The following is a 16,255-nucleotide window of genomic DNA, read 5'->3' as shown; positions in this document are numbered from 1 at the left end:
TTTAAGGGTAATTTTAAGGATAATTTTAATGATTGGCCTTCTTAAATATTTCTTTTTAATTCGGCTTTTAATATAGATGTTATTGTATTATTGTATTGTGGTTTTATGAGGCTGTTAGCCGCCCTGAGTCCTATGAGGAGAAGGGCGGGGTACAAATTAAATTATTATTATTATTATTATTATTATTATTATTATTATTATTATTATTATTATTATTATTATTATTATTATTATTATTATTATGGCAGAAATAGGGAACTCAAGGGTGTCGTCAAGGAGAAGGGTCAAAAGAGTCAAGATGGTAGCCACAGCCATGTCTTTGAATTCCTGGTGCATGTAAAAAGGGGGCAGATCTTTAAGCACATAGTCGTGGGTGCCTTGTCTTGTTCACGCCTAACCATGTTTCCCTAGACAATGACTTTGTGAATTGGGTTGGGATGAGAGGGAGGGACTGGCTCAAAATCACCAGTTTTGTGCTTAAGAGAGGACTGGAATTCAAGGTCTCTTGGTCTCTAGTCCAGCATTTCCAGCCTGATACCAAACTGGTTGTTTTCTAGCTGATGTAGATTTAGCCCTCATTTCACTTCCTGGGGCATCCAGAGCCTGCTGCATTACAGCCCTCTGCTTGTTGCTTGGCTTTAACTCCAAAAGGAGTTTTTGATATAGCTTATGATACGGCAGTGTGCCATGTGACTAGAATGGTTTAATAAGGCTCTTTTTCTCTCCGGCTAACTTATGCCCTTGAAGAAATAAAATAAAATTAGGGGGAAAAATAATTGGGCTGCAGCTGGAACAACCAACCTCAAATGCTCCTCTGGGCCATGGAGCTTTTGAACTCTCCCATCACAGGCCCTGAGCAGTGGCGGAGAGAGGCCAAGTGGGGCTCGGAGGCAATTGTTCTCTGACTGCTGCTGGAGGAAACGAGTGAAACAAGCCTCACTTTGAGGGAAGAAACAAAGGAAAAAGCTCTCTTGGCTGGGAGTTGAACCGGCCTTAGAAGTTGATCTTTTGAGACAGATTTATTCTTTCCCACATTTTAAAAAAAATTCTGTCTCCTTCCATCAGGGATGCTCAAGGGATGTTAGCAGAATGAATGTAGGAGAAGAACAGGCAGAGTTGATGGAGGAATTAAACAAGTCATCAGCCTGGAGTAGTTACATTCACACAAACATTCTAAGTTCAACTCCTCTTGAATTCTGTTAATCCTTATCTATTGCCAATTTAGCATTGTATGCTAATTGACTAGGCCTGAGCAATAAATCCCCTTGACTAAAATTTAATCTATAGTCCTGAATCATTGCGCCTGACAATGAATTGTATCACCCAGGACCATTATGGGATGTTTCAATGGCAGATTAACTGCCTGTATCCCCTTTCAGGCAGAGGGCTCCAGCTAATTTTTCCCAAGTGCTTAGACCTTAAAACAGCACTGTCCTTTTCCATAAAATCTTTCTTCCTTTATATAGAAAGGAAGATTTCTATATAAAGGAAGAGTAGATTCTAAATTTCTCTCTAGATATTCCAATTCTCTAGATTAGTGTTTTCCAAACTTGGCAACTTTAAGATGTGTGGATGTCAACTCCCAGAATTCCCCAGCCAGCATGCATGTGTCTTTTCTTCCCTTCATCACTTTAAATGACCAATGTGTACATGCCATTGATAAAATGCTTCCTGAGGGGCTGCCACAAAAAAGAGGGGGTCAAGTTGTTCACCAGAGCACCAGAGGGAAGGACGAAAAACAATGGTTGGAAGCTGATCAAAGAGAGAAGCAACCTGGAATTAAGGAGAAATTTCCTGACAGTGAGGACAATCAACCAGCTCTATTCTATTCTATTCTATTCTATTCTATTCTATTCTATTCTATTCTATTCTATTCTATTCTATTCTATTTGCATTTGGAGATGAATCAAGACTGCATGTGTTTCTCTGGAACATTAACATTTATCAAGCAAACTCCATACAAAATTGGAAGCGGTGTAATCATGCATACATTTAAATTAGTGTTGCTTTTTTATTTACAGAATTTATAATCAATTGGATTATATGTGGTCTTATGGGAAGGGAGAAAAGAGGTAAATGGGCTATAAGGTGAGCAAGTCCCATCTCTATAATAACAACATTTTTTTTTAAAAAAAATAACTAATTGGGCACAATCAACTCATGGATTAGGACATTGGGAAGAAATACAGTCCATCCTTAACACAGAAATTGCTTGCCATAGACCAGGAATGGTGCCTTTTCATATCTCTCCCATTAGTTTTGGCTAGGAATTAATGTATTTCCTTTGGAAAACTCTAGTTTTTGTGGATGGAATGGGAAGGGAGGGAAGCCAAGGAGGCTGCAGTCTAGTTGAAAAGTGATTGTGTGTTGAAAGATAGGACATTGCTTTGGAAACAGAACGTGATTCCCCACTCCTAAGCATTTCTTCAAAAATTTCCTTTCCTTTGACTGAAGTTTCAGAAGCAAACTCTCATTCTTGTAAATAAAAACTGGTTGGAAAAAAGGGGGGGGAGAGAAATGTCTAGTATGTCTAGACTAGGGGTAGACAACCTTGGCTCTTTTATGACTCATGGACTTCAACTCCCAAAATTCCTGAGCCAGCCATATGTCTAGTCTAGTGAAAAGAAGGACTAGGGAAGACATGTGTGGGTAAAACTATTTTCCAAAGCACCAAAAGGCAAGACAAAAAACAATGGATGGAAACTAACCAAGGAGAGAAGCAACCTAGAACTAAGAAAAATCTTAATGGTGAGAGCAACTAACCATTAGAACAGCTTGCCTTCAGAAGTTGTGGGTGGTCCATCACTGGAGGCTTTCAAAAAGAGACTGAACAACCATTTATCTGAAATGGTATCTGAAATGGTATAGGGGTTGGACTAGACGACCTCCAAGGTCCCTTCCAACTCTATTATTCTATGAGTTAAATCAGCTGGATACTATATTAGCTAAATAGATGGTTTCTAAGTACACAGAGGGCTCCAGCATCTGCCTGTCACTTGTAATCTTTTTTACTGAACATGATTTATTTTATTTTATTTTAATTACATGCCCCCCATTCCCTTAACAGCTCTGGGCAGCTTTCAATATGATGCACAATAATTGGGCACATTCAACTCTCACTGACTTTGCTCTTCAGGAGCCAAAATATCTCCAAATTTACTCCAGCCATTGACTAAGCCCTTGCTTCCTTGCTGCTAAAAATCTGTGCCCAGCAACTGATCTGTGCAATTAGAGAATGACTAAATGAACCACGCTAAGGGGCATCTGGAGCCAGCCACAAGAAGTCACGTAACTGGACAGCCGTTCTCATCCATTATAGAAGAGCATTATTATTTGAATACAAAAATTCAGCTTGTACTTCAGTAAAGGCCTGTCTTGCTAAAGCTGAGAGAAAGGAAATCTTCAGAGGAGATTCACTACTCTGTAGCATAAATTACTCCAGGTATATATTCAGCTGCCATGGTCTCTGTGCCACTGCAGCTATCAATCAGGCACTGATAAAGAAATGAAATAGTAATATCCCTGTTTTTTCATTTCCCAACTTTACAGAGAGAAGACTGTATCTCAGAAAATACCTTGGGATAAAAGAAATACTGAAAGAATAGAGGATCTCAGAACAGGAATTCAGTGCTATCTTATGCCTATCTAATCTGAAGGACATTCTACTGATCTGAGTCCAATCAGAATAACAGAATAACAAGAGTTGGAAGGGACCTTGGAGGTTTTTCTAACCCAACCACTGGAATTGGGTATGTCTAGTTTAATGAAAAGAAGGACTAGGGGGTGACATGATAGCAGTGTTCCAATATCTCACGGGCTGCCACAAAGAAGAGGGAGTCAAGCTATTCTCCAAAACATCTGAAAGACAAGACAAGACAAGAAGCAATGGATGAAAACTAATCAAGGAGAGAAGCAATCTAGAACTAAGGAGAAATTTCCTGACAGTTAGAACAATTAATCAATGGAACAACCTGCCTCCAGAAGTTGTGAATGCTCCAACACTGGAAGTTTTTAAGAAGAGACTGGACAACCATTTGTCTGGAATGGTATAGAGTTTCTTGCCTGAGCAGGGGGTTGGACTAGAAGACCTCCAAGGTCCCTTCCAACTCTATTATTATTATTATTATTATTATTATTATTATTATTATTATTATTATTATTATTATTATTATTATTATTATTATTATTATTATTATTATTATTATTATTATTCCCCTCTCAAGCAGGAGACCCTATATCATTTCAAACAAATGGTTGTCCAATCTCTTCTTAAAAGACTCCAGTGTTGGAGTACCCACAACTTCTAGAGGCAAGTTGTTCCACTGATTAATTGTCCTAACTGTTCTACTTCTAACTGAAATGTCTTCTTATTTCTGGATTAGTTCTCTCCTTGATTGGTTTCCATCCATTGCTTCTTGTCCTAACTTCAGATGCTTTGGAGAATAGCTTGACTCCCTCTTTGTGGCAAATATTGGAACACTGCTAACATATCACTATCAATAACATTGTCTCTTCTCCACCATCCATGGTTTATTTTGTTCAGTGTTTAAAACATCTTAACATTTTCAATCAGGGTTAACTACAAACTTGTTACATTGCCATATTACCCAGGCATCCATTTTGATGCTTAGTTTATTAAAACAGCAGAAATAAATGGCTCTTTCATCTTTCAAATGATCACACACACTTAAAGCTGATCCAGAAGCATCCCAAATGTATGTCAAAAGCAGTCCTAAGTCAGGACACCAGGGAGTGAGAAGGAAGGATTGTATTGTCAGACTTGCAAGATTCTGTCAATGTGGCTTTACAATAAAGTAGAATTTGCATATCTGGTAGTGATTCTTATCTGGTTTACCCTATGAGGCTGATATCAAACTTGCAAGTGTGAAAGTACAATCCTCACCCCACCCCACCCCACCCCACCCATGTCCTTTACTGCTGGATAAACTAGTGAGGGTCTCTTCAGAGCCTTTTCTCCCTCCCACTATTCAGTTTGGGGCTATGCTGTCTCTTATCTGATGGGTCTCTTGGCAGCATCTCTTGGTCCACTCTCCCAAAGTCTTCTCCACATAACTCTCATAAAAGCCATAAGGAGGTCCCGGCTGTGCTGTAACAAACTGAAAGACATTAGAAAGAGACCAGTTCCCTCAACCGCACCACTATGGCTTTTATTCCCCAAAGCAATGGTTGTCCTCACTATAGTACTGTCAACTTCAACATCCTGCTAACACCCCTTTCATCTACATCCTAACTTCATGTTATGAACACTCGTCTGCTCAGATTAAAACAAACAAACCTGAATGGTTTTGGTGTAGAGCTGTCATGTTAACCAATCCCAATGAGGGACCTGCTGGAGCAGTCAAAACCCAAGAGCTGGGAAGTGGGGTGAGATAGGAGCTCCCTCCAATATTGTTACAGACATTATCCTGCCCCAAATCCAAGGAAAATCCAGGCTCCACTGTGCTTTCAACTACATCAGGGGTCTTCAAACTTGGCTCTTTTATGACTTGTGGACTTCAACTCCCAAAATTCCTCAGCCAGCATGCCTGGCTGAGGAATTCTGGGAGTTGAAGTCCACAAGTCATAAAAGGGCCAAGTTTGAAGACCCCTGAACTACATGGTAGCTGAGCTGAAGATCAATCAGCCCAAATTGCCAAGACTGTCATAGGATCAAAGAGACCTGGAACTGCTTTCAGACTGGCACAAAATTGTCACATGGGTCTGGTAAAGAGAGGCAGAGGCAAATTGCCTTAAACAATCCAAGAACAAAGGCAGAGTTCTCCCTAGGTTGATTTTAAAACTTTTCGCCTCCAGTATGGGGAAGGCAGTCCTGCCTTGCAAAGAGGGAAATTGCCCAGAAATGGACTGAGAGAAGGAAAACCATCGTCTACCAAAGTAAGACTCCTTCCAGCTTTTCCAAACTTTTAAAGAGAAGAGACATTCCTTGCCTAGAGGGCAGTGGAGCAATTTTGATTTTAAAAAGAGAGAAAGAGAGAAATGACTCGGGAGAAGTGAGCTTTAACAACTCCTGATCCAGTCCCTGGGCATTCATTAATGTTTCATGGTGCTTTCAATTATTGCCTCCTCTGCCACTACCGTCATCTGTCTCTTCAAATCGACAGTATAATAACCACTCAAGCAGAAATCCACTCTTCTGTCTGCCCATCTCCTCCCCAGTCCATCTCCACTCCTGCCTTGCCAGAGTGACTAATTCTCCTCCAGATCCTTGCCAGGAACTCTCAGGGGCTTATCCACCACCCAGCCCTGCCCTTACCTGGCCCCGGAGGGAGGAGGGAGGAGGGAGGAGAAGCTGGTGGAGTAGCAGCCATCCTCTGCAGGAGAAAGCAGGAGATTTTATCCTTCCACCCTCTAGCTTAACTTCAACCCTCTTCCCTTCCATGCTTCAAAATTGGTATGCACAGCTCACTTTGACAACTTACAGCCTAGAGGCATCAGATGCTAGGATGAAATGGGACCCCCCTCCCAGGCTCCTTTCTGAGCAGATACACAGGCAACCAATTTGTGCTCATAAAATATCTTCTGCATGGAATCCTAAAATGACGAGGAGGAGCGACTTAGACCAGCAAGTCCAATCCTTTGCTCAGAGCAACAATCCCCCAACAGATGGATCTCTGGTCTCTGCTTGACACCTCCAGCAAGGAAGAACCTACCACCTCCTCTGTTCTGTTGTCGTGCTGCTCTTCCACTGGAAGTTTTTTTCCCAACATTCACACAAAATCTGCCTCAACTTCACTCCAGTGTTTAATGCCCTTCACCTCAGATGTTGCAGGACCAGCTTTGATTTTATTTTCTGTGCCACTGATATATATATTTCAGATGAGTTTGTATCATTGTGAAATGGAGAGATCACATTCAGACATGAACTATACATGGAAGATCTGTTTTTAGACAATGTGATGGAATAATTTCTATGCCACCAAAGCTTTGTCCTCCTGCAGCAGAGTTTCCCTGTGTGGAACAATAAAAAACTTGCTTCATTCTGGAATGTATCCTAGTCAGCGCGTGTAGCCACAGTTTGCCTTTCACAACCACTCATCTGTTTCCAGGTGGTAGTCAATAGCATTCAATGAAGCCAGGAATAGAGACAGACATAATTATTTTCACATCTAAACCTGCAGCAGAAAGACATCTCAGAAAAGTCAACATTTATCTCATCTCCAGCTCTACATATCAAGCTTTAGATAAACCTAAGATAATTTTCTTCAAGTTCTTCTTCAAGAAGTCCAGTTCTTCAGAAGACTGAGAACCATCTAAGAAAGTCCAGTTCCCTTTTGAAAAAGCACCTTTGGGGTTGAGAACCATAAAACTGGTAAGGCTTCATCACATTTGTGTGCAGAGCCAGTTTGAGGAATAAGTTTGAAGATTTATTGATTAGCTCAAAGGTGCTTTTTCCAAAGGCAACTGGACTTTCTTGTTTTTCTTTGAAGACGTTTCACTTCTCATCCAAGAAGCTTCAGTTCTGAGCTGAAGAAGTTTCTTGAATGAGCAGTGAAATGTCTTCAAAGAAAAACAAGAAAGTCCAGTTGCCTCTTGAAAAAACATCTTTGAGACAACCATCACCTGGATGACTGAGAATCTCCATAGACATTTATTGATTAGCTTTTTGTATGATATGGGAACTACATTATAGTTTTCAACCTTATCTGACAGTTTCAAGCTTATCTGACAGTTGTAGAAAACTATTATTTCAGTTACAAACAATCATAACTAGAGATAACCTTAATAGGCTGTCAAAAGAAGCCTACAGGTTGCCTACTTCCTTGTCCCCCATACATTAAGGAAATGAAAATGGGAAACAGACTTCTATTCATTTGGATAACTTTCCAAATCAGCCATCATTGCCTATTGCTTTAACTTTTTACACTATAAAATACATTTGAATCTCGAAAATCTAGTTGATCATATTCAGATGTCTGAACCAGTTCAGATTTCCAGCTCAGATAGGAAAATCAGTTTGTACCTCTGAGCTGAATAGCCGGATTATGTTAATTTGACTCAGTCTTCTATATCATCTTTTAAAAAATAAAAAATAAAAGTTTTGTGCATGTACCCAAATTGTCCAAATAGATTTGGAGGCCTCCAAGTCAACAACCTGAATCAATTTTCCAATTCAGTTCAAAAACCCTGTTTAGTTCAGAGATTCAACTGAATCACTTTCAGATTAAATCGTTGATTTGGTTCATACACTCCTACTACACAACATTAGGCAATGTTGTGGCAACATGTTGGTTGTATCCTTAGTTCCCCTCTCCATTTAGCATGGCAAGATCTCAGTTTGTTCACCACTACCCAGATGTTTCCCTTTCCCTTTCTCTCTCTCTCTCTCTTTTTAAAGATTCAATGTTTGATACATTGGGAACTTCTTTCAGAAAATGGACACACAGCAATAATTGTGGTCAGCCATTTTTCAAAATGGAAAAAGAAGAAACATGGCTTTCTTCTGTTCCTACCCTAGACTAGAATGGTGTGATTTAGAAAGACTTGCTTGCATTCCCACAATACATTAAATGTGCTGTGAGGATCAGCCAATGGTGATCAATATATGATTTTGTACTCAGTCAATTAGGTTCAATTCAGCAAACCCATCCAGTGTGCTATTGGAAGGCATCCACTATATGTAAATTCCTCTACTTGCTGTGGAGTTAACCTAGTTTCATTCCAATGGCTAGGAGCAATGTTTATAGAACATCATAAATATAAAATAAATTATGCAGTTTTTAAAATCTAATCTTCAATCAATACAGATCTATATTAAATTGTCCCCGCATTTCAGATGGGAAGTTGGGGCAAGAAAAGAAGCACACAGATTTTCTAGAAGCTTTATCTATGTGAGTTTAACTTAAAAGGTAATGTTTGAATCCATCAATTTCCTAATCCAAAATTTAGAAGTCTTCATTTTGTCTAGACTTCCCAAAAGCAGGCTTCGCCATGGAGTAAGCATGGTTAGGAATAAGGTACACATTACATTTGTCATATTCATAATCTCCTCCACCCTAACATTGCTCTCATTTAAAAGAGAAATATATCTCGTTCTAATGAGAAAATGTAACTAATCAATCAATATGAGCCATGGTGATGCAGTGCTTAGAATGCAGTTTTACAGGCTAACTAATTGCTCACTGCCAGGGGTTCGATTCTGACTGGCTCAAGGTTGACCCCGCTTTCCATCCTTCTGAGGTTGATAAAATGAGGACCCAGATTGTTGGAGGCAGTATGCTCTGTAAATTGCTTAGAGAGGGCTGTAAAGCACAATGAAGTGATAGTAGCAAAAAAAAATAATGGTTAGGATTCTCAAAACAGGCTCTCCTGTCTTAAACCACTGCTAATAGAAAAAAGAAAGGAGACATCAGAAGGGACAATAGGATCTGGTCTGTAGTATTCCAGGCGCCCACTAGAAGGCAGCGAAATACTCTCATTTCCACCTATTTGCTGCCATCTAGTGGGCATATAGAAATTTACATACAGATTCTCTAGAGGGAAAAAATGGGATTGTTCCAAAAGAGAAAAAGAATACTGCCCCCTCCACTTTGAGATCTGGCCCCACCCAGGGCTTTCTTTGCCCTGAATCTCTCTGCTTCAGCCCTTTATCTGCAACACTACAGGGCTATGGAGAATATTTCAAGAAGTGTTTTGAATCCTCACAAATAGTTTATCTGTATGTTGCCTTTTGCGCATATTTTGCCAAAAAAATAAAGGGGAGGAGGGAGAGAAGCTGAACCCTGCATATGGAGATGAATATATGAGAGTGGCTCCCCACAAGCAGGGATCCAACATGGGCAGACTTTTCCGGCAGTTACCAGATGGTTGCATGAGTTGGCCCTCAGTCATCTATGGGCAGATTCCAGTTTTCCATTGGCACAGGCGAATTTCGTTCCTCTGCGTCCCTCATCCCTCCACCAACATTTTCTTTTTCACAAATTGGGCTCACGACAAGACAGTTGAAAGCCTTGCACAGGTTCTGCCCAGGAACCACCAAACCTAGGATGAGCTTTCTTCATATTGATCTGGACAGGGGCAAAAACTAAGTCTCTGAAAGGGTGGAGGCATATAAGAGAGTCTAGATTGGCAGCCAAGAACTTGTTTTTCAGAAAGAAAGTTACGATTCGAACTCTGCATGGTGATTTCTGTTTAAAAGAGCAGTTCAAAACAAGATTGAGGGATCTAGAGGTGGTATGTGCAACCCTCTCCTTTCCCCACAACTCTTCAAGTGCAGAAATTGAAGGGCACGATGGAACATTGGCAATGTGCTTCCCCATCCTTTTCAGGCAGGAGACCCATGGAAATCCCTTTGTAAGTGAAAGACTGAAAAACAAAGGACTCCCCCCAACCAAAGAACCCTTATTCAGGCATCTACTGCTGCATTCCGCAGTTTGCATTACTGATTTAACATTTACCAGTTTAACCCGGAGAATGCCTGGAGAGAGGAACGGTTTAAGGCACCTTCTTATGGCCTGACCATTAACGATCCCTTTACCAAACCATCTGGTTTTAACTTGTTCGCTCTGTCTGGACTAAATTGAACAGAATTAGGTGTGATACTGGAAAAAGTGCCTCTGCCCTGTACCAGTAGGGATGGAAAGATTCCCCTTGTTGTGTTTGTGATGTTGATATGCAAACTATTAAACATATTATGCAAGATTGCCCATGATGTGAATTCTCTGGTTGCTTAGAAGATCTGCATGAAGCAATGCCAGAAGTGATTGCCTGGGCAGCTGAATTGGACATCCAGTTATGAGGTCACTGCCATACCCCCATAGAAGTTTTGTATATAATTATGTTGCTTGTGTGTATATGTTTACTTCTCTTCTCTCATGTTCTCATCATACACTAAATAATAATAATTACTGACCTCAGACCCCTGTTCCCTCCACTGTGACCCTTGGTGAGCTTCTTCATATGTAAAGTGCTGCTTGTAGCTCAGCAAGTAGTATATAAATCCACAACCTCAGCTGTACATCAGTTGTGGGTAGATGGACAAATATAAAGGGTGACCACAAACATGGCAGGAGAATTTTCATGCATGACAATTTTCAGATACAAGGAACTTTCAATTCCTGTACTGAGACAGGTTTCATCAATTCCGATGGTTCAAATACCATAAGCATCAGAACTTCCAGCCTTCGCTGATACCTATGCTTCACTAGATGTCTGTCTGCTATAAGGCATGGGGGAGGACTGTGGGAAGACGAGGAGGAAACCAAAAGCGATCTTTCTGTTGTCCCAAGACATCCCAAGGCTGCAGACCTGGGAATGGAATGCAATGCCTATCCATCTACCCAACTGTTGCAGGCTCAGTTACCAAAATATCCTCTCCAAATATGACTGGACAATGGGGAGATAACTATAAAGTTAACTAGGGAATCTTTGCTCACAAACCTTTAGATCTGGCTTTACTACTGTAACCCTTTGGCTTTTAGTAAAAGTAACTTTTTCACTACAAATGGAGTTGAGAGTGTTTCTTTCCTAAGGGACCAAGAAAATCAATTCTGAGAGGACTGCATAGGAATCAGGGGCTGGGATTGCACAACACTCTTCAGCTGCCCTGGTGACCTGGAACAAGCCATGATGAGGTCACATGCATTGTGACATTACCATATGGTTTGTGTGAATTATGTAACTTGGGTCAGCGATGTCACACAAATGACTTACATTTCTTCATTTGTGTTATCTGATGCCATCACAATGCACATGATGTCACTTGTCTCTCTTGACAGTGCCTTAGACGGCCTTCAAGTCACTGAAAGATTTGCGGCTGCTCTTAAGTATAAAACTAAGCCAAATTAGCTTTAACCTAAGGTGACCAACCGTCCTCCTTTAGGGAGGACAGTCCTCCTTTTGTAAGTTCTGTCCTCCCTCAAAAAGTGTCCTCCTACATGTCCTCCTTTTCTATATTTGAAGACTAATCTGCAGGGCTTTTTTTTCCTCATAGAACGCTCAGAATGGCGTTCCAGCACCTTTGTTGATGTTTTTTTTTCAACTTTTGCATGAGCTGTGCTACTCCCGCTATTGGCTTTCGAAAGCCAATAGGAATTGCTGCTGAGCGCACCAAAACACCCGGCTGGCAAACTTTGCACATGCAAGTTGTCTGTATTATTGTTGCAATGAATAAAATGTTTCTTTTATTTATGATATTTTTTTCTTCAATTTATTTGTGTCCTCCTTTTCATTGTAAAAAAGTTGGTCACCTTATTTAACCGTAACTTGTTTCTCTGGGACTTGACAAACACAACCATTGGTTATTTTGTGGCACAAGGTATTGTGCAAATCCCTTGAATAACCAGGTTAACCAATCCAGCACCTTCTAGTCATGCCAGTGGTAGATGATCAGTGTGGCTGACTTCTTCAGACCAATCAGACATATAACTGCAAGCGCCATCGGATTAGGATAGAACAGTGCTGTTGCACCAGCTGTCACTGGGAGATTAGGAGTTAAATAATTAAAAATGCATATATTCATTTGACTTTGCATTCCATCCGGTTCCCCATGTCCCTTTTCTTCTGCCAAGATGACTTTGATTACACACAGCCAAATATTTTGTGTTGCACTTTGACATTGTGTTTGTTTGACAGACAAATTCCTACATGGTATATATGCCATATATGCTAGGACTACAATTCTAAGATGTTTCAGCCAGTTTCACCATATCTAGACCATCTCAAGCCCAGAATCATTGCTATGAAAAAGAACTAGTAATAGGAGTTATGATTTTTATTCCCACACACCCACACCAGAATTCCTCACCATGGCACTTAGATTCTACACACCATTTTTGTTTTGCACAATAACTATCAAGTTTTGGACAACAGCTCAGAAGATTGTCTTACTCTTTTGGAAAGGCACTATTGCACCTGTTTTATAATCTTGGATGGAAAACATATTTACACTAGCTACCTATCAATTAGTCTTCTACCAACAGTGGGGAATCTGATCAATATTAGTCCATATGGTCGAGGTTTAGTTTGTTGTGAAGACTCGAATACCTTGATATGAGTATATGTATTCATCTCTTGTTTTTAATTTCTTTTTGTATCTTTACCTTTTAATTTTCTTCTTTGCTTTATTTTACTTTTTTTATTGTTATTTATTATTGCCCTTAGTGAGCATTTTCTTTTTATCTTACTATTTTATTTATCTTATTATCTTACAAAGCAATAAAAATATTTTTTAAAAGATCTGACCATTTAGCATTCAGATAAAAGGCATTCCATGAAAAGATTTTAGGGTTAGGGTCCATTTCATTTCCTTCCCCTTGAAGATTAAATCTTTCACAGATGTCCCCAAGGTCCTTTTTCAAAAGACAATTGGGCTTCTTTTTGTTTTTGTTTGAAGATGTTTCATTTCTCATCCAAGAAGCTGACTGAATGGTGGAGAATGGAAGTGCTAATGACCAGATGACTGCAAGTCAGAACTGAAGAAGCTTCTTGATGAGAAGCGAAATGTCTTCAATGAAAAATGAAGAAAATCCAGTTGCCTTTTTAAAAAAGCACTAATGACCTGGATGACTGAGAATCTCCATAGGCATCTTTCATAGGTGGCTTTGCCCCATCACCATGAGAAGTAAACATGAACCAAGTGGATGAATAATTTTACCCAGAATTCATCTAGACACCCAGGAGAGCAACATTTTTCTCTAACTCCCATGTTACATCATAGTTAACATTTTTTTTTAAAAAAAATGATCTAATGTGTTCTGAACTGGATCAATTTTGTAGTGCAGAAATGGAAAATTTGAGCAATAGATCATAAAAGTTTTTAGCTTGGACTTTGGGGATTTTCCCAAAGTGTCCCAGCACTGGCAATATTCCAAATTATTATTTTCTTCTTAAAAAATGATAGAACAGATTTTTTTATAAAACCTGCAATAGGAGAATGCTAGAAAGGAAAAGTAGTTTTTTGCACAACAACCCAAAAGTTATTCTTTTAGTCTTTCATTTTTAGTTTTGGTTGCATCCATAATGTTTCATCCCCTAAAACAGAGGTCCCCAATCTATGGGCCACGGCCCAGTACCGGGCTGTGGCCTCTTGGCTGCCGGGCCACGTGAGTAGTTGGGCAGTGCACATGCATGTGCACGTACTCACCCCCCCGTGCCACTGTTGCTGCGACTGTTGTGCGGGTGGTGGCAGCGCCACTAGTATTGTGCGGGAGGCAGCATTGCCACAAATCTTGCGTGGGGGACGGCAGCGTTGCAAGTGGCAGGTGGGCCGCAATGCAATCCTCATGCTGGTGGTAGCATCTCTGCGAGCATGGCGGTGGCACCACAAACCTCATATAGGCACTGCCATCGCTGAGAGCTTCACGTGCATGGTCACAGCCCCGTTTGTGTGGTGCACATGTCCACAGCCTGTGTGGCCACATTCACATTTGCGCATGTGCATGTGAGGTGCCTGCCCCCCCCCTCTCCAAAGGTTGGAGACCCCTGCCCTAAAAAGAGCACTGGTCTTCTCCATTATGAATAATCCTCTCCAGGATTATTGTCAGAGACATAAATTCCTAACATGAATTTTCTTCCTTTTTTATCATTAAATTGTTCAAGAATGCTGTTTTACAGAGTAGTCAATAAATGACAGTTGTCAAAGAAGCCTAAAATTATTCTTTGGTGTGTTATTCAAAAGATATCATGTCCCCTGTAGATTTAAAGCCTTCATTAATATTATAAATAACTGCAAAAATTTTTATAGAAAACACTGGGAAACAGAAGAAGCACTTAAACTAATGAACTCATATAGAAAGTTTTGAAAATAAACATTGCTTGTGAACTTTTTCATGAGAGGTCGATAGAATTCTGGTAAAGATTATACAAAAAAGATCATTCCCAATTTTTAAAAGTGTAAATTTTAGGATAAGATACAGGCAAAGATATGGGTTTTTTTTACCTTATATTCCTGATAGTGTTTGCTACAAAAATACCAAAATAAAAATAGAATCGCTAATGCATCAGATGCATTTTGAGAGCTGGAATCAGGAATTTATATCTGTGAAGAAAACAAGAGTATTTGGGAACCAACCCTAAATAGGCTTTCTGTCCAATTCAATTTCTTCCTATGCAAAAATGGATCCATTTTCTTGAGTCACTACTAAATTGTCACAAACCATTACTGCATGCTATCTTCTTTCATAATCACCATATCAAGTCAATTATGGATAGTGAGCCCATTGATAATTATTATGATGGCCCAATATATTTTCTGCTTCTCATTTTCTCAGGTCAATTCTGTCAAGAAACTTTCTTGCTTTCTTAGAAGTCACCCTAGATCATTACCTGGAGAATACACATCTTTCCTCCTTTAATGGATGAAAACATGAAAAAAGCCATGTTACACTCAACAGAATCAGTATTCTGTTCCTACTGCTGCTTCTGTTAATAGCAAAGGATTATTTGGTCCAAGGCTCTCATTTTCCATTCATCAATATCATCCATGGAAATAATGTTGGGCTGAAACCTGCTGCTTTGATTGCTATGCTCACATTCTACCTTTGCATCAAAAGTTGTAAAAAGTTGTTTTACAGTTCAGAACAGTACAGATAATCCTTGACTTTGTCTAGTGACCATTCAAAGTTACAACAGCACTGAAAAAAGTGATTTATGGCCGGTTTTTACAGTTACAACCTTTGCAGCATCACCATGATCACGTGATCAAAATTCAGACATTTGGCAACTGACTCGTATTTATGACGATTGCAGCATCCCGGGGTCATGTGATCCCCTTTTGGGACTTTCTGACAAGCAAAGTCAATGGAGAAGCCAGATTCACTTAACAACTGGGTTACCAACTTACCAACTGCAGTGATCCACTTAATAACCGCAGCAAGAAAGGTTGTAAAATGGGGCAAAACTCACTTAATAAAAGTCTCACTTACCAACAGAAATTTTGAGTTCAATTGTAGTTGTGGACTACTTGTATTTATGATCTCAAGGGAACTACTCAAATAAAAAAGAGGAGCTACAAGGAGAGAAGAAGAAACTGAGCAATAACCAGGATCAAGACTTTCATGCCACTAAGTAGGGGAGCCAAATGGACTGGTCACCAGAGATGTGGGGGTCTCCTAAAGTAGAAACTATGTACTTTTACTTTGCTTGCCATGATAGATCTTTTGTAAAAGATGCTTAATTAAGTTAACCATCAGGCAATGTTTCACAGTCTTAACAACTTTAAGATGTGTGGACTTGGCTTCCGGTTTGAATCACGGCGCCGATGGCAGCTCCTCTGTGAGCTGTCCGCCCTGAAGACACG

This window comes from Protobothrops mucrosquamatus, unplaced genomic scaffold (genome assembly GCF_001527695.2).
Source record: "Protobothrops mucrosquamatus isolate PMUCROS unplaced genomic scaffold, P.Mucros_1.0 scaffold468, whole genome shotgun sequence".
NCBI lineage: Eukaryota > Metazoa > Chordata > Lepidosauria > Squamata > Viperidae > Protobothrops > Protobothrops mucrosquamatus.
The sequence above is the reverse complement of the archived record's forward strand: the minus strand, read 5'-3'. Positions refer to the sequence as shown.